This window comes from Temnothorax nylanderi, unplaced genomic scaffold, assembly GCF_030848795.1.
Source record: "Temnothorax nylanderi isolate EJ_2023f unplaced genomic scaffold, tnyl_v1.0 TNYL_tig0058_pilon, whole genome shotgun sequence".
In the NCBI taxonomy this organism is placed as follows: Eukaryota; Metazoa; Arthropoda; class Insecta; order Hymenoptera; family Formicidae; genus Temnothorax; species Temnothorax nylanderi.
The window spans coordinates 243,316-268,129 of NW_027249120.1; the positions used below are offsets into that span (position 1 = coordinate 243,316).

A 24,814-nucleotide genomic window follows, 5' to 3' on the forward strand; every position below is an offset into this window, starting at 1 on the left:
CCCGCCGTCGTCATTCGTGTTTTTGTCGGGGCGCCTATAAATAGGTTTACCGCGCAGCGCCTTTGGACCAGCCGGGGACCAGCTTCCTCGCGTCACACGGTCGTCATAAGATCCAAGGTCGCGTCACCGACGACGGACCCGAGATCGCCCTTTGTCTCGAGTCGAGCGCAGACCGCTCGAGGAGTTTGGATGACCGCGTGACGTTAATGCAATCGTTGGGTCTGATTTGCGAACCCTCCGTGAGCATAATCTCAATTTTCCGCTCTGTAGAACTTCAATTCTCTATCCTGTAGAGTCACGTAGGCCTCGCGCATTTACATATACGTATGTTTAATTGACTTTTCGTTTATTTTGTACGTACTTTAATTCGGCATTTCACGATGGGAGTGCATTACGGTATGGTGTAGTTTGATCACTTGGCAATTCAAACTTAGATTTTCTTGCCGAACACCAGTTGAGATATTTTTGATCTTAGCTACGTGTATATGTATAGCTTTCGAATGAAGTTTGTAAAGTTTCTATCGATTGGTATATTTGGAAACTGGGAAAAGGAGTATATACTTGACCTTTACTGGGATTGGACAATAGTGAGAGAGTATCTCTCGCGACAACTATATTAAATTTATAAGAAGAAATACATACAATTCTACATGAAGATTTTCTTCTATTTGTAAAATAAGGTGACGATGCATGCATTTATATTTCTGGTATTTTGCTGAAATACCTGCAAATTGATTCTGCCGTTGGCAATTAACTACGCGTTATAATTTGCTGTCATAATCTGCTTATTAAGTCTTATTACAATAATTATTATAATTCATGGCGCTTTACTGCACCATTTGATCCGTAAATTTTACTAACTAAATCCTGCTAACTAGCATATTAAAATATTATTAAGAATAATCGTTTTCTCGCCGCTTATTTGTTCTGTTTAATTGCTTATCACTGTATATTAATACTCATGAGTATTCGGTACAAATCTTGCATAACGACAGATTGCAAAAGAGCTCAACGCATTCCACTTAAGAAAGAAGTCTAACGCTGCTGTCATGTGATCAACTTTCTACTTTATTATCATGTCGAAATACGTATACGTATGCGATTTATTAGTATTTTAATAAATGCCTAAGAGCAATATAGCTTCTTATCAAACGTAACATAATTATGTCGTTAAACCTGGCGAAACACGTTTGAAGATTCAAAAGTGGGACAGAATTATACGAGCGATTCACTCTCGAGCGATGGTAATACATTTCTCTCGGCATCATCGCGAACGACGAAAAATATGCCCGACCGAGAACAGCAGTTTGCGGAGCGGGTCTTAAACGCGTCGGTTATTAAGAATTCACTTCCCTAAATTTCCGACGAAACGACGCGCTTCTATCCTGCGGTGCTATCTGCCTCAATGCCATGCCGTCGTCTTTCAACCTGTCGTGAAACGGGAACGTTGATGCTGCCTCCTGTTTCATTCAAAATCCTTCCACGGGCGAGATAGAAGAGCCCCCTCCTCCCGCTGTCTCAGAAAGTCCGGAATGCCCGATAATCATCGGTAAATCACTCGAATCTTGCGTATGCGTGCGTCCGTCAGAACGCATACACGCGCGTTCTTACCTGTCCGCAACGTGGGTCAATCTTTATGGCGGATATAACTCGCTTGATTTCACTGAAGATTATCTCGTTATTTATTGGAAAGGTGGACACGATGTCCGCGGCTGCCCGAAAAATCTCCTCGTCGTCCTCTTCTTTCACCTCCTCTTCATCGTTCGCTTATTTGTTCTCAAATGCGTACGCTCAGCGACAGGTAGAAGCCGATCACGGATGATTCACGATGATGCGGGGCTGTAAATAAAGGCCACCGGCGGCTTTCACACTCGGCCAGCGGGGAAACTCGCGCTCGCTCCAGTTTGCTGTAATTATTTTCAACCGCGCGTAAATTTCGGCGGAGTGAAATTTATCGCGCCTAAGACACGGAACGTTATGCGAGTCTGTTCAGATCCCCGAGAAATTAGATTCAATTCTTGCAAGAATAACATCGTTCACGAAGTTACGAAGAAGTATCAATCATATACAAATCAAAGTATATAGAAAAGTGTAATTTAATATTTTTATAATTTTTCAAACACTTGTATAATTAATATTGAGTTTAGACAACGTTATTGATATTTATCTTATTGTTTAAATATTTTTAAAAGCGATTTGTTCACACACATAGACAAGTTGAGTCCTGACACGTGAATTATAATCATTGTGAGACAAAGATTTTGCGAAATTATTGCGGCCGATCGATATTCATTGTCTTCGGAACATCTAAAAAAAACGATCGCGTAGATACGCCTCGCAGACGACAGCCTCCCGTTCGTACTTAGGTAAACACCAGGCGTTAATTCTCATAACGGAAACTTCCTAAACGCGAAGTTACGCATGCAGTTCTACGAGCCGCGCAGGAACCGTAGGGGGATGAACGAGGAGAAGCGCGAGGGGAACGACGGGGGTGGCTTTCGCGTGTTATACGTGCCTAAGGCGCCGTTGGTAGCCTGGGGGATGCGGGGGGATGCGGAGGGATGGACGAGAGCGGAGAATGCAGGCTGCACAACTTGATAATAATAAACTGAAAAAGGAGCAAAGGGCGTTATTTTAAAAGGGAAATGCAGCGCCGCATTTTTATGTCTTCGCCAGAACTTTTCATCTCCCGTGCCTGCGCTAAAAGGTATCGCGCGCGCGCGGGGGCAGCGGAGCGACCTCTGCGAGGGTGGGAGGCGAGGGGAGCGACGCGGCAACGGCCAGCCGGCTCGTGGAAGACAAGATGAAGAGAAGGATGTAGGGGAGACAAGGCGGAGAGACGAGGGGGAGGAGCGGGGGCCGTCAGGGGAGGCTAAAACGCGGAATGAAACGGCAGACTGCCGCTGATGAAATTCATAATTTAGATCCAATGCGCTCTCTGTACCTCGTTTAGAATACACTGCTATTTATAGTCGAAATTTTCCTTCGGCGCGATCCCACCCCACCCGTCTATCCCCGCGAAAGAACGCGAAGCCATCCCTCGCCTACCCTTCCTCCAGCATTTCCTGTAGATTCCCTCAGACAGAGGACTACTCACGCCACGTGGGTCCGAAATCGTGCTGTGAAGAAGATAGATGTTCGTAACTGATATATGACCGCGAATTATCACGATGTGTAAATAAAAGATGTATTCGGGAAAAGCACGTTCTTTTCTCTCCAAGAAATCCGGGAGATGGTAAGCGGTAAACAAATCACGAGATTAATTATTTAAATTGGAATTTATTGTAAGATTAAGCAATCATAAACTTTCGTAGTGCCGACTGTGCTCACGCGATAGACTAATTTACAAGATCAAATATGTAGATGCATCCGCTTAAACATGGCGCAACGCTTTCGCTCTCGTTGTGGATTATTACTTAACCCCCTGGATACACGATGTATGCCACGAAACTTTGGCTGGTAAACAACGCGGTCACCCCCCCGCACAGGAACGAGGGCAGCAGGATGAAAATGGATGCGACCAGTGAGCGTCAGTTTGCTGCAAATTCAAAGGGGAAGATAAAGATCGCACAATCCCTTAGCTTAATTTACTTCTACAATATTCTTGGAAAAATGTATTCTAAAAATACCTGAAAAATTCTCATATCTTTTAAGAAATTATTTAATTCGTAATTAATTCTTATTAAGCCAAATTCAAACAATTCATAGACAAGACAAAGATAAGAAATTTATATTCACGTTAAAGCTTCCAAACAAACTTTATCGATCTCTCCAAAGAGATTTGCAGATTTATATGTCTGCTAAAAGAAAATCACGCATCAAGGGCTCATATTCTTCAAAGGGCCGATAGCGGAGGAACCGGGCGGCCTAATCGGCGCGATCGACACGATATGGCAGTAGGGACGTGAGAGAGAGAGAGAGCAAAAGTAATTGGACACATTGGCGGGCGCGAGTACTCGAGTACTCGGCGAACGCATGACGCGCCAGGTACCCGGACCGTAATGCACGCTAAATAGGTGGATAGCGGGGCCGTATGTTAGCTGCGAAACGTCATATTACTTCGACGTGTGACGGCTGGGTGGCACGCATCTTGAGGCACTGCCCCTTCCGTTTATCCGCTGTCGCGTTTCGCCCGGCAGTTACTCCGGCTCCTAATAGGATGTAATATTATACGGAGAGTCACGTCCACTCGAATCCGCGGGCTTTAACGGTGACTGGGCACGAAACGGCCTATACGTCCGACGCCGACCGGCTATCCAACTATACGTGGCCCCCATGCCATGCCGGGCACAAATGTGTGGGTGCTGTCTGTGTGTGTGTTTGAGGGAAAGAGGGAGGGGGAGAAAGCCTCGCATTCTCCTCGAGTTCGCGTCGATACCGTGACTGAGAGGAGTCAAGATGAAAATTACGAATCGCCGTCTCGACGCGGCCGATTAGATTCTTGGGGCCGGTTTGATAGCTGGGGGATGCGTGGATGATTGCGGAGTCGCGGCGAGGATGAGATGACAGGTGTCGCGTCGATGGCTATCTCTCCTTTGTTCGGCGATTCGAACTTGGAGAAATTAATTTTATGCGATATTTCATTCCAAAGTCACGCTAGATCAGAATCCTCTAGCTGTTATAATTGTGCAGTATTTAATAAATTGAGATATCGTATGTACCACACATCAGGATATCTCAAAGATTTGTTATGCAGTTATGCGGCAAAAAATATCGTTTTTTTTTACTTAAAATCATTTTGACTGCCTAATAACAATAAGTTAGTAAAAAAAAATTGATATATTATTATTCGAAACAATTCGATGTATTCTACAAGAGAAAAAGTTTTATTAATCAAGTGACCTTTTGAGGAAACAGAAAAAAAAATTAAAAAAATATGTGGCTATAAAACGTATACGTGCGCGATCGTATTTGCACAAACTGGCGCGTTTTTTCCCCCCAGCTGTATTTTCTCGCCGGAACATTTAGTTACAATTGCCGGAGTTTAGTTACAATCGGTTAAAACGTTGATTCATGTTAGACGACCGATGCGAGTGCTGCGAGAGCGCCGCTTAACGGGCCGCCGCTACCCATGAAAAATCATAACGGCCCGCGGTCGCGTTCGCGGACGCCCACGCCGCACTCGCGTGCCGGCGCATTAATTGGTTGCGTTCTCGCAGTATCGGACGGAATCCCGAAAGCAATCGATACGCGGCCCTATCCACCTACGGGCGATTACCGGGCCGGCTGGTTGGCGGACGGCGCGGCCCCCGGAGCAGGGGGGGAGGCAGAGGCGAGGAGAGACAGAGGCATTGTAAATTGACCGTAATTGCGTTCAATGTTACGCGCGTACACGGACGGATCAAAGTCAATTGCTCGAAGTGACGCTCAATGCGCCCCAAGAAACGCAGCCAATTGGCTTTGCGCACTCGTGCGATCGTCGCGAAAGATCCGCGGTCGGGAAATTACAGCGGAAAAAGGGCACTTCGCACAACACAACGACAAGAAGACAAAAATAGAGCGACAACATTCAGTTGATTTAATCTTTTTTCCATATTTGGTATATGTTTGTAAAATATTTATAACGCGCGCGGCATTGCCTTTCAAATTTTTGCGGGCAAGAAAAGGGATACGTTTTGTCATTTTGGTAATTTCAATCATTTTCATGTATATAATACTATTGAGATTTAGAGCAATATATAACATAACAAAAGAATATAGCATGTATTTTTTTAAATCAACTTGTCGGTTTAGTTATTATTCAAGTTACGTTAAGAATGCAAGCTCTATGGAAAAATCAATATTCTTACGTAATTAACACGTTTAGTATCGGAAAAAAGAGACTCGAAACCTTCGCTAGTCTAAAAAGGCATGACAGCTCAATTGATTGATCATCGGTGGAATATACCGACCGATTGTAACTCCGAACGCTGATTAGGCAACTCGTTCCATGCATCGGATCATATTAAATCGCAATTGGTCGCACGAATATTACTTGTCAATCGATAAATTATCAACGAAAGTAAAATGTCATTTCCTATTACGGCATTAATTTCCGGTTGTTTCGAGGACTTGGAAAAAAAAAGACATTTATAATAAAATCTTTCCGAGACTCAACTCGATGATAATCCCGCGGTCATCGATAATGATCGCTCGTTACGGAAGTGATAGGACACTTCTTAACACGAGTGTCGGTCTTGTGAATGCCGTGCCGGGAGATAATCCGTGAAACAAGTCGAGTCGGCGAGTATAACCGCGATGAATACGTACAATAAGCGTCGAATGCCGGATGGGCTGACGTTTCAAGCCTGGCTAATGGAGAGAATCCCAGATCGCGTTTGAATCTCGAGAGAGGCGAGACGAAGCGTCGATCAAACGCAGCCCGTCGTATCGGTCGCATTGAAAACCGTCTTTTTCCCCGGTAGGCAGCTTACCGATCATTAGGAAGCCCGAGTGTCGAGGTATCCGGCTTGTCATGGCTTGCCTGTTCATATACAACCGATATCGTCGCGTTTACACTGCCCGTAAAAGTGAACATGAGATTCGCAGCGCGCCACCGGAAGATAGAACTCGGCTCGATGATAGCACGTTGTTGCAGCGCAAGGACTCGAGAACTGGTTTTCATTTGAGCGAGGATACTCGACTGCGAAAGCTAGCGGATCGGCTAATTACCGGCGATATTACAGAGGCGGTATATTTTCGCGTTGACGCGGCTGCGGGCTAAAATTTAACCCTTCCTAAACGATATTCCGGTCATATTGTGACAAGTATTAAACTCGATTGTTAATCGATTGTTGTGCCAACCGTATCATATTTTGGAAGCGTGGGGGAGGGGTGGAGTCTTTTGACAGTTTAAAATTGGTATATCTATCTGCGCGTGAAGCCTATTGGCTGTTTACTGACGACGAAACGCAACACGCGAATATCCGCAGAAATTAAAAACTGACGTAAACAGTAGAAGGCGATTTTAATTGTCATCAGCAGCACGCAAGGTATTTCAATATCCAAAGCTTAAAAGTGATCGCATTTTTCCGCGAACAGAGTGATTATTTGAAAAATGCAAAAAAGGGTTTCGGTGAAGTGGTGTCACTGTTTAATGTGTAAATCGTATTGTGTAGTCTGACATGAATAAAAAACTTCAACAAAAAAAGATTTAGAAAATTTTGTTTTTATTAAATAATCCGAAATATATCTAGAATTCTATATATAGATAGAGAATTATTACATATATATTACTTCGGAAGTAGATTACTTCGGAATGTCTTAGTTTATGAGAGTTATAAGTTACGTCGGTGCGACTGTAAGGTGCCTCAGTACATTGCACTTCTAGGAACGCGCCACCCACGTGTTCGTTAAACCGTTTCCGGATAACGAGGCCGCAACCGACGCTTCCGCCGGTTTCCGCTCTCGCGAGAAAGCTGCGCCGCGTCTAACGGCACGGTCAAATTCTCAGGAGGGGAACAAGTGACAGAAAGCGAGACGGAGGGAAAGAGAGAGAAAATTACGGGAACGCGAAAGAAACGTGAGCCCGAGCACAGGCGAGCGCACATGTACACGCGGCGCGGATCGCGCGGAATAAATTAACATGCAAATTTCACACTCAACACGCCTACCGTGAACGCGTTCGCATAAGTGTGCGGTTAGGCGCGATTGACCTTCCTCGTGCCGATGTGTGCGCGTACCGAGAATTACCCTTTCGTCAGACGAGCTATCAATCTTGCGGCGAGACACCGATAGGTCGCCATTACGATTAAAACCGTTTGCCTCGCCGCGCCGCGCCGCGCCGCGCCGCGCCGCGCCGCGCCGCGCCGCGCCTCGCCTCGGCGATCCCGACGATTGACATGAAAAAAATTGCTTGGCACCTTGTTCGAGTCGTGCTCGCGCGATCTGCGAGCCGCGATCGCGCGGCGAGAGTGCCGAGGCATTACTAACGAACCGGTAACCGGCGATCAAGCAGCGCGCGGGGCAACGCGTAAGAGATCGGTATAATCTGGGACGGGCATATTATAACTCAATTATTCATTCGACGATAATGAACCGCTGACAGTGGTGCAGTCACGCGCCGCTCGATCTGTTAATCCGCGAGAGGCGGTTTTTATCTCGCGGCTGTTTTCGTCGGGGATGATTAAAGTGTGATCGTAGCGCGCGCTTGCGCGCGCGCGCACGCGCGAACAATGCGCAGCCGGAAATATTTTCGTTTACGTGCTGTGGAACGGGGATATTGAATGTGATGTATGAGCCAGTCCGTTGTAACGTACAACCGACGGCATGCAATTCGATAATATCAATTTTTTTCGCTGTATCCGGTGGGTGAAAAATTGCGACGTAAATATTGAAATGTAAGATATTTGATGAAACGCTCCCCGAAAGCGCTCGGGAGGATGAAGACTTTGAACTGGCGTGACTCGCGATTTCGCGCGAGTTAAGTTATCCTCGCGCCGCACATCAAATCGCATAACTATCGTGCGAGATCTATTGCACTTTCGCGATTAGGTAACGCGAGGTTTTCTGGACGATTTCTGGAGTACAGGAGGATCGCGGCGCGAAGTGTTGAGGTATAAGATGCCCGATAGGACGTTTCCCACAAGCGCCGAGAAGATAAAGACTTCAAACGGCATTGTGATCGCACCGAAGGATAATTGCAATCGCATGACTTCTATATAAATCTACTTCCACATCGAATCGCGCAACATGCATGCACGTGTTAACACGCATCGCTGTGATTCCAATCTTTCTCCTCGATCGAATAGACTTGATCGGCCAATCAATGCTCGAAGTTAGAATCGCGTTGCTCGGCTCCGCGCTTTATTCTGAAACCTTTGCTACGTCGTGCGATTCCAGATTGAATTGTGTCGATTTTCTAATTGCGTTTAAGCCTGCCGGGCCGTTCGAAACTCGCACGCTTTCGTATCCTCATCGCTTATATTTCTACTTCCCGCAACGTTCTGTTCTGTAATATTTTCCTAATAAGCTGTTTAACTTATCAATTAAGAAACTTCTTATAAACTTGTGTAAGACATTCTCCATAATCCTATGCGGCATAACGTGTGCGAATTATTATATTATATGTACGCAGCCACCTCTAAATCTCGTGCGATACCGTCGTTTAGACAGGATTGCATAGTCTTTCCATTCCCGCGCATTTCACGACGGTTAATCATCGCAGCAGAGTACCCTTTTTTTCCCGATGCAACCTGCTAATTGCTGTTTTTCTCAGCTTCGCCGGGCCATAGCGGGACGCTTACGAATGGAAGAAAAAACCCAGAGTAGGTTTTACCCACGATAAATCTCGCGATCAGGTATAAGAGACGTATCCTGGTAGGTTGAACGATAATATCCGTCGCGTCCCTTCCGCTGCTTTCTTTTTTACCCTCTCTCACTCGCGTCGCCCTTCTCTCCCTTCATTCGTTCGATTACACGCGCTCGATTCTTCGTGCCTATCGCGGGAGGAGTGGGTCCTCGAACGAAAATGAGGAGGTACGGCCGCGAAGAAGAAGCCTACGGAGAATCGGAGAAAAGAGAGCAGCTCGAAAGAGGCAGAAAGGGTTGTGGAGATTGGGCAGGCGATAACGCTCATAATGAAAGGCATTCATTCCACCGCGAACCCGACGGTGAGCTTGAGTGACGTGGTTGCAGACAGCTGCCTAAACCTGATCGGTCCGTACGTACGTCCATCCGTCCATCCGTCCGCTGCTCCGTCCGCTGCTCTCTCTCTCTCTCTCTTCCTCTCTCACACGTGATTTCTTTTATGATATCGTATAACCGGCCGGACCGGCGGTGCGGGCGCTCCCTCTCGCGTTCCAATCGGGTCCGGAGACAATCTTCGTGGTGCACGCACCTTGCTACGTGCAGTTGGCTGGTCCACGGAGAATGTTTACCGCGTCGCGCGGCCGCGTGAACAGAATTAGCCCCGTATAATTCGACACGACGGGGCCAATTCCGCCAAATAAGCGTCGCGTCAGGATAGATCGCCGGATTTCTGTTTGTTTTCGCGCGAGAGAGCGAAAATCGGCGTCGCCACACCACACACGATAATTTTTCGCGGCGCGTTGGCGCACGCCTGACAGTCCCCATTCAAAACGGTATACAGTGGCTCGAAATTAATTAATGGTCCGAATTCTCGCAGCGATACACACGGGAAATATTAAAAATAATATTTCACCGGGAAGAACGGGAGAGCGGGCTGATACACGAGATTTTTGGCTGGCAATGACATGTATATAGGATGTATCTGGGAGAAAGAGAGAGACAGAACGTCAACGTGTAATGTCCATTAATGTCTTTTGAAATCGATAATGCAATTTTGCCGCACTGGTTTACCGCACTCTCTCTATTTGTCACGTCCGCGACAATTATATAGTACTTTCATCGATGACACCGAACTCATCGATGAACCACGAAGAAGCGCTTGAGATTTTATCAGACAAAAATATTTTCAAATGTAATCGGTGTATCTTTCAATGGAGTCATGATTATCATCATTAAAATTAAGAATTCAATTTTTGTTAGGTTTTGAGAAGCTTAGAATTCTTTCTAAGGGAAGAAACATATTCTTTTATTTTATTTGTTAGCCAAAGTAAAGGAATAAGAGGAAGAGTGTTAGATGCCAAAAACTTTCTATTATCACAGTTTTTTTCGTCAATTGCGAGGCGATAAAAAACCGAAGTTTCGAATTTGACACGTCATTTGTTGTAAAATTTAACTCGTCGACTCGTCGAAAGACGAGTTTGGGATACTTGCTGAATTAATAATAAGATGTGAGATCTCGTACGGGAGATGACAGTACAGCCGTCACTCGATACGTACCTGCTTCCAGTTCCTAGGTGCATCTATGTGTTCCTGTGAGTGGCACCAACACACAAGCGACCCGGGTCGCTCTCACTCTCGTTCGCTGTTTATGTCGGTTATAAAACGTTTTACGATATTTTCATCGGGATATCCTTTTCCTCTTTCGGATACTTTCTCCGGCGTAAACGTGGCGGTCTTCTCACGCAATCGACTTAATAATTGAACCGGACCTCGAAAAACGTGGATTAGCATACATCATCGTTTGGTGATACCCGCTGCCCCATAAGTGGATACGCGATTACCGCTGTATTTTTCTAAAAAAAAAAATTTTATGGATGACGATAATACGACGAGGAACGAGTCGCGAGTAAGTCTTCTTTTCAATTAAATTAATTTCGCCTGTATTAATTCCCGTATTAAATTAATTCCACAAATATCAGAAATATAATATCGTGCCATTTCGACATTTCGGAGGATTTTGATTAAAAATAAGTATATAACGAGAGAAATAATGAGAAACATCACTTTTGGCTGACATAATACCGATAACGCGATTCGTGAAATATAATGCAAGCGTCTTCTAACACTAATTCAATGGTAATTGCGCGATACGCTTTGTACAACTATCTGCGACAAGACAAATGTCTCGCTCGCAGCCGCGACTATGATTTAACAGCGCCGCATTATTCCGGCGGGTTCACAAGCGGCGGGTTTTTGAGATGTGAGTTTCTCCTGCGCGATGAGATGCCACGATGACGATTCCGTCATCGCGACATTTAGTTAACCCACCCACGATGTGCAACTCGTTTCTCATACCTATAATAAGCGGCGGGCGATAAATCTCTCGGCTCCTTGGACCTCCTCGAAGTGCGCGCGCTTCGAAGCCACCGTGTAAGATTCCCGTAAGAGACGTAGCAACGAGAGCCTTAAACAGGGCTCGTCTCGGGAAAGAGTCTCCTTCGTGTCTTCTCGCGGTGAACGTCGACGCGAGATCTAAACCGGATGATCGGAACGTAACGTGACTGTCGCACGGAGCAGGAAGCCACGGCTTCGGTGTTTCGAAGGCCAATGAGCTTGGAATAATGCGTAACGTGCCTTCGCGCGCGGCCTCGTTCCACCTGTCCAACAGGCTTTTCCAGCCCCGTAAGTTAAAAGGGTTGCGTGAACCCGGTCGAGTTGCAATGGGTAATCTTATATATCTATCTTGCCCGCGCGAATACTTGTTTTATTCGCGCGTTGATATCGAGCTAGCGGTAAGACAGACGTAAGGAGAAACCTGGTGTTGTAATAAATCGCTAGCGATCTCGACTTGGAGCGAAAACAATAAGAAGACTCTGCGTTAATGAAAGAAAAATACGATTTATGGCATTCAATTAAAATAGTTACGTGTCTACTTGCGTCGGGACTGACGGAACGTTAATCTAATTAGTCGCGAGATACGTGCTAGAGAGCGTTTAAGTAGTAAGTTTCTGTATCGATATAACAAGTAACGTATAAGTAATTTTCTCTGAGACCGCTTATTCGAGTATCGCGTGTAGTTATCCCCAAATTCCAAGCCCGACGGGTTTTCGCAGCGCACGATGTTCCATGCACGTTTCGCAGTTCGCAGTCGCCAGGTGTATTAACAATCCCGTCCATTGACATTGAGCTCCATTCACGTGTTAACTAACGCAAGCTCGCGTGCCACGTAATCCCGGCTGGCTATAAAGAAGATACTAAAGGTCCGCTGGACCGGAGAGAGTGCCGTGTAAATTTGCGAGGTTAACACTACCGTGTTACCTCAATGGACAATAACCTTGACTGGTGATATCAGAGGTCGCCGTTACAACGTCTTACGACGAGGCTTGCCTCTCGTTCGCTAAGAACCAGGCACTGCTGGAAATGTTTCAGTTACTTTTTTCCCCTCTCTCTTTCGCCGTCTCCTTTCCCTATGTTCTTCTTCGCTGTGTCTCACTTTCCTTCGGGCATCTTGCCTCCATTGCGGGTTCCTTCCTTCCTCGGCATCTTCCTCACTGACTTCTTCGAGCCTGAGCGCGATGCTGACAGAATTACGCTCGAGCCCTGCTTCTGCTCTTCGCCGTATAACGAAGAGCCGAACCCCTCAGTCCTCTATGGCTCGCCATAAATATCGACGGTGACGTTTGGGGAGAAAAAAGAAACTGGCGGCTGGGAACTGTGGATGACCTCCGTCTATGAAACGGCAGTCAGCCATGCCGGTCTAACTACCGTTCGTTCTTCCTGAAGTCGAAGTGGGTCTCGTCCATTACACGCGTCAGAGGATCGTGGTCACCAGAAGAATTTATTTATCCGCAACGATATTGCTACCGAAACGATCGTCTTGTACTTTATATACCCTTCCATGTTTTGGACGCTCACTGCGGTATACCGAAACTCTTACGCGTTCTTTTAGGGTAATAAAATATATCCTAATATTCTTTTGTTTCGAAGATGTATTTCTGTACCGAAATTTGAACACCATCTTTCTTTGTATCTTCCAAATCGCGTATTCTGGTTAAATCAAGATTTTATAAAAATAAAATTCGACACACATAAATACACACAATTAAACGAAAATTAATAATTGTTTAACTGTTTGTATAATTGAAGATTATATACGGTCGCGATTTTATTCTCAAAAGATAGTTCATTTCTTATACGTATCGCTCGAAGAAGCAAACTGTCATCGTGACGTTCCAGTATATAGCGCAAGAAGTATTCAGCCCGCGCTTATTTTGGTTCGATTGAAGTGTAGCTTTGACATGGCGCCAGAAGAACTCTGTCGCGCTCGTGACACTTTCGGCGAGAAGCATTGAGGCGCTTGAAAGGTTAAGCGTCGGCCAAGCCCGACGTTCCTTGCATTTGTCCGATGCATCCACGGTGACGAGATAAACGATAAGCAGCGCCATTGCGAACTTCGAGCGACGATGCTGTGATCGATAGCAGAAAGAGTTATACGTGACGACGACGACGACGACGATGACGACGACGAGGGTTACACGACCGAGGTCGCGTCTTAATGATTCGAAGAATCAGCATGACGAGGCTGTGTTCTCCGTCATGCACATCGGTTCAGTGCATTATACACGTGCCCCGATGAACGATGCCGATTTAGGGTGCGTTCCGAGATGTGCTGACAGTACTGAAAATCTATAATATACGTTACATGAATTATAGATTTTTAGTATTGTCATAGTATGTTTCGAAACGCATCATTAGGCCATCTGAAAACCAGAGCAAACCCCCTTTGCGCGAATTGGTTCAATATTAGTTCGACTATTTTCTAAGTCCGTAAGTAAAATTTACAAAAATTTCGAAATTTATACATTGATAATTTTGAGGAACATTTTGTAAAAAGGCAAGAAGAAGAATACATTATATTTTTATATACATTTAGAAAATATGTCATTATATTTAATTGTAATGTGTCGCTTAGAAAATATATCGCGTATAAAACAAAAGCAAGACTAGCTAAAAACTTTATTATGTTACACTTTTTCTACATTTTTATTAAAATGTTAAGTATTGCGAGAACATTTCGCGTACCTACCGCAATTGACGTGTTATCTAATATTGATTCAACCTTGATACTTTGAGTGTGCGAACGATTATTAATACGAAGTGTTTTTATATCATTATAGACCCGGGGGGGGGGGGGGGTCACGAATTCTCCATATGAGGTAGAATGAATAAAATCGTCCTTGGATCGCTTTCAATGCGACATAAATTTCTATGCCGCATAAATCCTGGTAAACGCATCGCCTGTTTTTATCATCGCGTTTAAGATCATAACTCATACTGTCCTAATTAGACTTTTCCTCCGTTCGTCCAAAGAGACAGATTCCCGCGGCGGCGTGACTTCGCGATAAGGTCGCGTTGTAAATTACAACGTTCCGATTATCGAGTGACGCACGTATTGACGCTTCAACTTTCTTGATGATCGAGCAAAACAATCTTGCGGAGATAGAGATATGATTTTTCACCTAATCCGGACGTTAGCGCTAAATTACTTGAATAATTAATAGTGTTAAGTCATTCGGTTAACATGTAAGTAATATATTGCATATAGGTATAATGAATAATTATTAACGAAGAAAATTATTAAAGTAAGGGAGTATAATTATCCAAACGATTACTTAAATAAATGACATTAAATTATCTACGTAACATTCAGCTGCGCTTTTTTTCTCTTCGCTTTCGTGTCTTCGATATTCTTACTCGTAGGAGAATGCCGCTCGATGATCGTGGTCTCCCGCACGGTGACTCCAGGTCGGTAGGCCTGCACGCGGATACATTGTCGCTTCAGTATCGTCGCTGAATAAGCGACAATTTGTATGACAATTCCTCGATGGTCTGGTGCATTGTGCCGGCATGTGAAAGTATGGACGTAGGCATGCTGTATCCCACTGCGGCAGTTCCTACTCTCCTCCGGCTCTTTCTCTCTTCGTCATCGGAGACCACGAGTGGGTGAGGAGAGCCATTGGACGAGGCATCGGAGTGAGACGGAGAAAGAGAGCGAGATAGAGAGGAAGAGAGCGATTGGGAGCGGAGGGGAGGGAGACGGAGACAGAGAGAGATCCCCGAGTTCTCCGAGAGATCACGATCCGTGGAGCAACGGCAAAGGTCGATCCGTGCTGCACGGTGCGGCACGACGTCGCGCCACGACGACGACGACGACGACGACTCGGACGACGACGACGGTAGGACGAACGTTTATTAGAAACGGAGGAAGCGTCTCTGTGACAAATGGCGTGGTTTCATTGTTGCGCGCCGGGACCCCCGGGCCTGCACGACAACCAGGGGCCCCTCGCGCGACGTCGTAAATCTGACCGCCGCTGACGGACAGAAATCAGAACGGACGGCCGCGCGCGGGTTTCACGGTTGGAGCGCGGGCGAAAGGAGCAGCCGTCGCGCGCGGCGAGGAGAAGCGGGCCGGCGCGCGGCGGCTGGAGTTACGCCGACACCGGCCAAATATTTACGAGCTAGGTGCAATTGGGAGAGAATCCGCGCGCCCGGCTTCTGGGATCCGATGCCGACGCGCTAGCTGTTGTAAAATTTTGACGGATCTCTCGTCGGCGTGACCTGCTGGGTGAAATATGTTTACCGAGTATCTCCTCACTATTTTTTCAATCATGTGCGGAACGTTTGTAAACGAATTATGCTGTCGGTGTAACCCGGACTATACAAATGCTCGAAGGACGTCGTAAAGTTTTTTAAAAGGTTCATCGTAAAGAACTTTTGAGATGGACGGTAGACACTTCGCGGACTTGGTGTTGTTCCGAAAGGAATTATATCCTAAGCAGGTATCGATACAGTGAAATTTCGGTGAACTCGGAGTTTGACGTTGCAAACACAAGAAAATGATCTTTGCTTGAAAACAAATCGCAACAGTTGCGGCATTCTTATGTGTGTAGCGTCGAAAATTGAACTGCTTTTCATTAAGATATTACACCGTCAGTTTCGCAAATAACTAATAAGCGAGTTCCGCGACTACAACGCGTTCAGTTCAATACCTGTTTTTAAATCCAGAGTATGATCTAGAAAGTAAAGAAGCGTAAAAGTATACAGCGCGGTACTAACAACCGAGGGGAATTAACTTCTTCAAATCATTCCCGATCCGCGCTTTCAAGTCGAAAGGTTAACATCAATTGCCGGCGGCTTCGGTGAAAAAGTCGAATATCAATTTCCTCCTGCTGCGAGAGGAGGACGATGACTAACAGAAACCCAGGAGTAATCGAAGAGATAGAGTAGGGATGATAGAAGCAGAAGACGAAGAGAATGAAAGGTGTCTTATTGTTGGGAGTAAAGAGCGGGGCAGAAGGATGGAGAGAAAGAAGGAGGAGGAGGAGGAAAGGACACCGGTAGTGGCGAGTAGGAAAGCGTCAGAAGCGTGGCGGAAGAAAGGGGGAGTTCGTTAAGCGGCGATCGACCGCGGGTCTGTCAATCGGTTCGAGGGCCCGGAGAAACGAGGGGAGCCCAAGATGGCCGACCGGCAGCGTGTATGTACACGGGGCCCCTGCTTCGCCAGCATCAGCGACTTAGCATAAATCACTCCCGCTCCGCTCCGCACTCCCGCTTGCTCGCGCGAGCTTGCCCGCTCGTTCTCTCGGCTAACAGCCTACAGAAATGCGACCGCGCCGCAAATGCGGGTCTGTCTTTGCATCTACGTTGGCTCGTTCCGCGGCTATGATCGCATTTTGCGGCTCGTTGCGGTCGCGGGGGGCACGCGATGCTGCATATGCGCCTGACCCTTCCGCTTCTTGCGCCGATGCGGCGCAACCGACTCGGACATTAATTAAATTTCGTTATTAATTAAATTAAGTAATTGCTTTTGTAGGATGAATTGAACGGTGGACACCCTGACAGTCCAGACAGTCAGCTTTACTAATATAAGAAAATTATAGTATAAGTTATCATCTCTTTGTTTTTTTACATTATGATCGATTATTTGACCAACATTGCCCTTATCGAGAAATTAATGCAATACGCTTTGAAATGAATCAACTTAAAATAATAATTAAGATATGTTGTATAAAAAGTCGACATATTCCGCATTTGCGAAATTAATTATTTTCTTTTTTGCGATCGAATCTGCATGCACGTCACTCGCTGCAATACTTTTGCAAAAAGTTGAAAGCAGCGGAGCGTACTTTATTGCGGTTTTTAGTGTCGACTTCTTAGAACCTGCATGAGCGATGTACGTACCAATAATGCGACGCTATCCGCAAGTGATAGCAATATGCGCATATTATTCGCGCAATAGCCGGCGATCATGATTACACAAGTATCGACGCTAAACTAAAAAGATAGAGAAGGGATAAACGTGCCAAGAAAGAGAGAGAGAAAGAGAGACCAAGAGTGAAAAAGTGAGCGAACCAGTCGGTCAATCAATCACGGGAATTGATCTCGGTGGCAAGTGCAGTCACGATCAGCCAACCTGAAATATGTCGGACTTAAGAATTGATTTCGTAGAACGTGCACAGTCCGTCGTGGTTCTCTCTCTCTCTCTCTCTCTCTCTCTCTTTCTCTCTCTCTCTCTCTGTTCCTCTTCTCCTCCCTTCTCGACGGTCCGTCCCCTTCCCTCTCTCTCTTGGATTCTGCAATGCCGTTGACACGCACGATCACTCGAAGGAGTTGGACGACGACGAGATGTGGAAGCGAAGAAGGAGAAGGGTGATCGCGATTTTTCCTTCTTCCGCGCTGGTGAAATACTTCCTCCGGCGACTGGCTCGCTTCGCATGGCTCCGATATTACGACTGCAGGAAATTCAGGGGCGAGCGGAGGGGAGAAGATGGCGAAAGAGGAAGAGAGAAAGAGAGACAGTCCGCGTGGAAAGAAGAAGGGACGAAGAAGAAAGAGCGAGCGAGATTCGCGAGGAGGGTTGGGCGAACAGAGCAAACGGACAGGTCGCTTATTTATGGCGACCATACTTCAGATATATGAACTGGTTCCCGTCGAAAGTTCGGGACGCCGCGTCTTTCCAGTTCAAAATGTATAGAGAGGTGTCCCGCCGCTCGCCTTCAAACGGGAAGATTTGCGAGGGGTCACCCTCCTCGCGCGCTATCATACGAGCTTAATTCCGTCTTCCTACTGTCGTGCGAGGCGAACGCCGGCACTCGACGCCACTACCGGTTTTATAGCGGAACGATGGGCCGGCCGAACGCCGTGAATATTTGATTACCGTAACCCCGCACCTCTCGTCAGTCCACGTACCGCGGTGACTTGAGCATTACTTGAAGCTTTATTGTTGTGCTACTATTTCTTATTGCCACGTGAGAGCAGCATGACTTTGAATGGCTCTTTGAATATGATATATGTATAGTATGTTGTTATGTTTTTTTTTAAGGAAAGAAAGAAAGGGGGGAGGGAGAAAGAGATGTATCTTGGCAAATTTGGAGCCGGTTCTTTAACGAAGACTTGACAAAAGGTCTCGTTGTGAAAGTAACTGTCATCGGATGTTAAAAGGTTCTGCTAAATAGAATTTCGACAGTAAAAATAAATGTAGCAATGTTTTTGTTTCTCAATGAATCAAGCGAAGATAATCATGTTACGCGCCAATTTAATTAACACCGTAACCGTTTTCGTAATTCTACGATAGCGCTCGAAATATAGAAAGTGTAGTGTATTGTGTGTGCACGTGATCCAAACTAATTCGAACACGATGCAGTTTAACAACCATCACTCTTACGTGTCAGCGATCACGCAAATCCGCGCGTACGACAAATCGTGCGCCGATTCCAATCACCCTCCCCACTTTCCCTTCGTTTAGGATCAGCGAATCTCCGCGGGATCAGGGTGGCCAGGAATCGACTCCTTTGTCCAGAGTATGTCCCTCGTGTGCAGCACGACGTCGGTTAATTTATATTTATCCTCTTCTACGGTATATACGCAGACCGTTTCCGATATTCGAGCGGCGTTTGGAAGAGAAGCGTTTACGCGCCGAGGGAGAAGGAGTAGGAAGAGGGGCGGCCGCGAAAAGGGGCGAAACGACGATGCGGGGCGAGGATACAAGGATAGACAGAGAGAGAGAGAGAGAGAGAGAGGCGATGGAGTAGATAAATAGATGGATGGGCAATATTATAACTCACCGGCTGTCATCCTGTACGGCCGAGTCAGGCTGCTAATCAGACCCCGGCGCGCACTCGCCCCTCGACCGACCCTTCACGAAAAATGGATTTATTGCCGTTCGCCTCGACTTCGGCACGCTATCGAGCTCTCTGATCCATAGAATGTAACCATCGTCGTACTATTCGCGTCGGATCCTCCCTCCGGGCCGAGTCTCTTTCTCGGGCCCTCCTATCCTCCCGACCTCGGCCTGTCGAAAACCGAAAACCGCCTCCCGAAGTTCTTTCGACTTCAATGTGGCGGAAAACATTGAAATGTCGATGCTAAATTTTTTTCGCACAATTTTCAAGAGTAAATCGGATGAATGTGATGAAATTATTAAAGTTGCGTGAAGATGTAAAAGCAAGTGCCTTTGGAAGTTTAGTCACACATGTGGAAGAAATCTGATATCACAAGACCCTTATATACACAAGGATAGATTATCTTTTTAATATGATACATTGATAAAAATATTATATATACACTACAAAAGAGCTATATGATATTCATATGAACACATATATCAATTTAATGAATTAATAACGTAACGAATATTTTTATGAGACTCAGACTTCATTCATACCTTTATTTCTACTTTCAAGGACGTTTGATTACATATTCAAAAACTACAACTCTTTATCATGCTATTATATTCGAAGATACTTTGTGTTTTTACGACATAAGCTCTGATCAAATGCCTAGTCGTATCGTTTTAAATCAATCGTTCCCTGAATCAAATTTTTTTTGTAAACGAGAAACTGTTATTATCTCTGCTCGCGTATATCGCATCGCGCCCGCGGATGCACTGTTACGCGGCGCGTAACGCACCATTCTCTTCTTTCCGTCATCCTTCAACAGGCCTCTCATCTCGTCGTGCCTGACTTATGTGCACGTGGGTGTACTCGGTTTCCACGAGAACGCGCCGCTTTCACCGTGGTCGTTGACGATGAGAGGGTTGGATCGCGGGTAGAAGGAAGGCGAGGTAAGGTGCGGGAGGGGGCTGCCGCGGAACGACAGGAGGAAGAATGGTGCGGAGGGGGGGGGGGGTGACGGGGCGGAAGGAGGAGTAAGGGGTCAAGTGAGGACCAATGCATCAAGCAAACCGTGACACTCGCCTCCGCATGGCGTGCATAGATCATGCCGACCTCGTCGGTGCGCGACAGAGATGGCGCGGGGCGGGTAGGCGATTTAAGCCGTATACCGCGTGGAAAGAGAGAGAGAGAGAGAGAGAGAGAGAGAGAGAGAGAGAGAGAGAGAGAGAGAGAGAGAGAGAGAGAGAGAGAGAGAGAGAGAGAGAGAGAGAGAGAGAGAGAGAGAGAGAGAGAGAGAGAAGGAAAGATAGAAGGAAATATAGAAGGAGAAGCCTTGTCCCTCGCCCCTCTTGTCCCTTTTCGGTCCTTCGATCACCCTTCCGTCTTTCTCTTTCCCGTCGCAACTACGGCGGGAGAGCACAGATGTACGAGCTGAACGAGATAGACGCGAAGAAGAGAGCAGACGTGCCTGCGAGACCTCCGGTAACGCGAGCGTGTGCACGTATATACGCGTGTGTGAGTGCGCGCGAGCGTTTTTTCAACGAGATTTATTACCGAACTCCTAATGCTCCGGGACAAGGGAAAGGGGCCGGCGTCCCTCTTCTCCGCCCCCACCTATGCCGTCGCCGTCGCCGTCGACGACGTCGTCGTCGCCGTGTCGACAGTACTTCGTACCTTCTCGCCGTGCCTCCGCTCGTCTCCGCGGGTCGCTTAATCCCCCAGCTGCCACGCTATTACGAGTTGATTTACATTCTCGCACTAACAAGGGTTGAGATAGGGGCCGGAGGATGGATTTGGTGGCTCTCTCGATAGGTCGTCGATACCGGCGAACCGGACGGTCCCGGATGACGACCTTATTCGGCGCGTCGAACCACAGTGAACCGCTGAACCAATCTTCATAATTGGCGAACGATCGAGTCGACAGCTTTTCCGGAAATTCCGATGGCCCCGTGATCGCTCTCGGCTGTTGTCGGTTAACCGCTGTCGCGTCAACGAAAAAGTGGATCACGCGAAACGATTCGAGCCGGCGCGGCGGCGAGTCCCCGATTGTCTAATTCGTCATGTAAAAATGCAGTAACGTAACTGGATACCGCTAGATCTCGGAAGCGACGAGGAGAGCGTATATAGGCTCGAGTTACGCCGGAGCAATAAATGTCTACGCTAGGAAATTTACGGCTACAAACGGCGTCATAAGCGCGAAATAAATCATTATTAAGTAAATCGTATTACTGTTTGTAAATTCTACTCTTAACCAGCCTAACTTTAATGAGATCATTATAAAGGGATTACATAATCGCGAGACGCGGCGAGCGTTTTACGCGTCGCGACGTAACCGCGTCGATCGCGCGAGAAGCCGATCTCTCTGGTGGGGGAGAGGGAGATCGAAATATTCGATCAACGCTCGATCGAACAGATAAAAATCCGAGCGGAGAAACACGAGGCTGCACTTTGTGCGGCTAAATGTTATGGGAAGCGGGAAGTCGGTTAAGTAGAAGCCGCTGCATCACTGTCAGGCAGGGGAACGTTCCTACTGAATCATTTTACATGTGGGGTATCAAAGAGCACCGTGAAACGAACGCGAAATATATATGTTTCGTAAATGATATAGCGTATTCGTTTGTATGCTTAATGGTTCGGAATAGTTTTGGAAGAATCGAAAAAAAAAAGAATAACAAAACTTCTACGAAAGTTTATGAAAGAGAAATTTTTTAATATACTATTCTTTAGTATATTTTTAGATACTATTCTTTAGTTTATTTTTAGATTAGTCACATTGAGCGACTAATCCAACAAGTGAAATCGAAGTATTTAAAAACCGAAATTAAAGTTTGCAAAAATGAGAATAAATTTTATATTAAATTCACACAAATGTAATAATAATATTAAGATCATTATTGCCAAAATTATTTATTACAAAAGTCAGATACGCAAAATTTCCCTCATATTACTGCAATGTTTTTATCTTACCTCATAATTGTTCCGCGTAGTTGGCCCAAGTTACTCAAACTTTTTTCAAACGAATTATCACATCACTTTTACGCACACTTTTTCTCACCTGCATTACATGCGTTACACTTCGCGATCGCGATGTGGCGTTTGCACCGAGATACTGAATATCTTCCGAATAATCGTCGGACGTCGGACGCATGTCGTTCCGAAGAAATCGCGAACGGGGTGAGACGGATCGGGGCAGAAAGATTCGGGGGGTTGGAGAAGAGAAAAAGATAGAGAGAGAAAGAGAAAGAAAAAAAAGGAATAAGCCTCGAGACACATCGTCACAGAAGACGAGAAGGGCGACTCGCGAGGAAGAAAGACTCTCGGGAACTCCGAAGAGTGGGATGGGGGCGTGGGTGGAATGGGCGATGGTGGGGACGGGAGAGAAACACGGCGCCCCGCTAGGAAACTCCGCTCGGTGGTGGGGACACAGTTCAGGGCCGCGGGGAGGGAAATGACGGCACAACGAGTAGGGGCAGACAACGCTACGATGGAGGGGGCAGAGGTGGGGAAGATGACCGCGGAGCCGTCAGTGCGCCACGTGCTGCCGTCGCGGGTGGGTCTTTGCTTTCGCTCCGTTCCGTCGGCGGGCCATGCACGCTGTCGCGTTATCGTGATATTCCTCCCTCTCTCACCGTGGTGAACCGAATCGAAAAGGACGGGTGCGCGTCATAGTTGACAATCGGGGGTGCGTGGGAAGAGTTGCGACGAAATGCACGTTTCCGCGCGATGACGGATGACGGTGCGAGCGAGGGTGCGGAGCGTTCCGAGCGGAGGAAGCAGAGTGACCGTTGAGGACCACGCGCGAGAGAAGAAGTTTTAGTGAATGGTGAGAGTCGTTGTCCCTCGCCCCTTCCCCGGCTCGTTCCTCGTCTACCCCCCTTGTTAAGTCGTGTTACGTCGCGCGGAGCTCGTCGTGGCGATGACGTGGTGATATGGTGCCGAGAGTCTCGCATCCGAGGCGCATCCCGATGCTCGCCGTCCCAACGCCGCGTTGCTCCTGTCGTGACTCCTGGACGAGGACCGGCGCTACGTCTGAGGTGTCGGCGGCAACAACACGCCGGGACCGACGTATCCTGCCCGGTGGAACCACTACTTCGTGGTGAGTGTGCCGTGTGATTCACGCCGTTTCCGGTGATCGCCGCGTGCAACGTGTCATTGTTGATTACCGATTACTCCCGTCCGAGGAGCTTCTAATCTCGCTCAAAATCCTGCGCGAATACACATCGGATTGTGCTCACCCGTCCGAGTGCCGTCACATGCTATTTTGTTTATTCGCTCGCTGGGAAGTTAACAGTGAAAAAAAGCGACACGTCGAGGACTAATGTCTGCTCCGAAACGTAAAAGCTAGAGTGTGAGTTGTGTCTGAAAGGCCTTAAAGATATTACTTCATTCCAGAGCGTGTCGTTTTTTATATAGTGTTTACGTGAATAATTCCACGTCTCACGACGTCACACGCAAATAGAGAGAAAAAAGATTTATCTTCTCAGTTATTCGTGCAGAGAGTGAACAGTTTGCTCCGAAACGCGTGACTTAAACTTCAGTTTGCGTTGAGCCTCGGTGAGGATTATCAAAGTGTCATGCACGAAAGTTTTAATTTGGGAAATTCAGTTTCATTAAAGTCCCTTTTTCGTCACTGTTATATAACCACGACGGTAGTGTAGAGTACCGCAAACAAATTTCACCTTACCGTTCCATCTCGCAAATTTTCGCGCGTAAATAGTTTTCGGGGAGGGATCATACGAGTCTCCGCGTCGGAGATAAATATCCGCGAGAAGTGCAACGCGGTGGACTGTCCGCGCAGTGTTCAAAAAGAATGGAATAAAAAAAAGACGAAGGGAAGAAAAGAAAGATTACCGCGGCGTGGGTTCGCGCGAGCGCGATAGCTTGCATAAACAAAAGTGCAGGGTGCGCAGCAGGTGGCGGGGAATCGCGTGTAATCCTCGTGCCACGTCCGGATCGTCCGCGGAGAGCCGCGGTCGCTTCTACCCCTTTGGAAAATTAACGTCGCGCCGCATTAACCTCGATCAAGCGTGCGCCGCATCAAAGCGTAGTCGTGGATTAAATCACGCCGCGCGATTCTATTTTCGCCGTGTCCTCGCGGCGCGATTCGGATTTTCTCTGTCACGCGTCTTCTGTCCCTCCACGTCTTCGTCCGTCCCACACGTACACTTACGTACGAACGCACGCTCTTTTTCTGCCTCAGTGTGTGTCTCTTTCTCTCTCTCTCTCTCTCTCTCTCTCTCTCTGTCTCTCGCTCTATCTTCGATTCCGAAATATCTTACGAGCTGTCAAGATAAAAACGCCGTGATTTCCTATAGCGCGAGTGACACATATTAAAGCGTTCAGACCTTGTAAAATATGATATTATATCGATGTGATGTGATGTGCAATATGTGAGATTATCGACACATATTCGA

General features: G+C 46.7%; 1 protein-coding gene across 3 annotated transcripts in view; it reads left to right on the forward strand.

The window, feature by feature from the left end:
- Tio (zinc finger domain-containing protein tiptop) overlaps nucleotides 1-24,814 on the forward strand; it is a 150,222-nt gene that overhangs the window by 41,833 nt on the left and 83,575 nt on the right. The window contains exon 1 of one of the 3 annotated variants that reach the window (XM_071707419.1): nucleotides 22,542-23,496. The exons of the other annotated variants lie outside the window; for them this stretch is intronic. The gene's annotated coding sequence lies outside the window, so the exon portion shown is untranslated. Of the gene's footprint in view, nucleotides 1-22,541; nucleotides 23,497-24,814 lie in introns of those variants that run through there. 3 annotated transcript variants of the gene reach the window in all.